A 1030-nucleotide genomic window follows, 5' to 3' on the forward strand; every position below is an offset into this window, starting at 1 on the left:
ATCTGTGGCTTCCAGCCAAATAAAAGACAGGAATAAGAGTTGAACATGTACCTGAGGTATATACATCCCTTGGAAAGAACAATCATGGGAGAAGGAAGGGCTGTTTACGCACAGGGAGAGAGTTCAGGGGGCAGGAGTGCATGGAGGGATGGACACAGGGAAGAGGTAACTATTGGGAGGAAGTGGGAGGGGAGGTGTTGCATTGGAGCAAACTGTCAATGTCATCAGACAAAGTGTATGTGAACTGCTGTATGGAAAGTGAATTTGCTCTGTAAATTTTTATTCAAATCACAATAAAAACAGAAAGAAAGAAAGAGGCAGAGGTGGAGCAGAGCAAGTCCTTGGACCTGAGATCCCTGTGCTGGATCTCCTTGGCAGAGAGACTGGCAGAGAGTCAACAGAGAAATGGTAGCACTGGAACCATGAGACAAGAGACAGAGTGGTGGGCCTGCCAGCCCACAGAGCAAGAAAGCTGAATTCGTTTGGGCAGGAGACTTGCTGGCAGAGTGGAGTGAACCTACGTGCACCTACTTGCAGAGCTGAAAGAGCTTTGAAACACTTGCCCACACAGAGCAGAGGGCAGGACAAGAGGCCAAGAGACAGAGAGGCATGAAGGCACAGGAGAGGAGAGACTGTCCTGATCAAAGCATTATATCCTGAATGCTTTCCTGAACCTGAATTGTAACCTGTTACTTCCCTGATAAACCCCATAATTGTGAGTATTGTCTGAGTTCTGTGCGGCCTTTGCAACGAATGATCGAACCCAGCAGAGAGATAGTGAATGGTGTGGGAGGAACATTTGGTGTCAGAATTGGGATAAAGGTTTTGAGGGTGGTGGCATGTCTGGCCTCATAGGAATTAGCTTTGGGTTGTTGGTGTTGATCCTTCTCTCTCCTCCTAGTGAAGTTAGAGGAAGTCAGAGGAAGATGCCACCCCATGCCCTCTTTGCAACAAGAAAGATATTTACCAGTGTTTTATAGATTGTGCAAAAACATATGAGTGGCTTCTGCGTCGTGGTGCTGCTTGTGTG

This window comes from Orycteropus afer, unplaced genomic scaffold (assembly GCF_000298275.1).
Source record: "Orycteropus afer afer isolate SDZICR_OR568_19922 unplaced genomic scaffold, OryAfe1.0 scaffold08068, whole genome shotgun sequence".
Lineage (NCBI taxonomy): Eukaryota > Metazoa > Chordata > Mammalia > Tubulidentata > Orycteropodidae > Orycteropus > Orycteropus afer.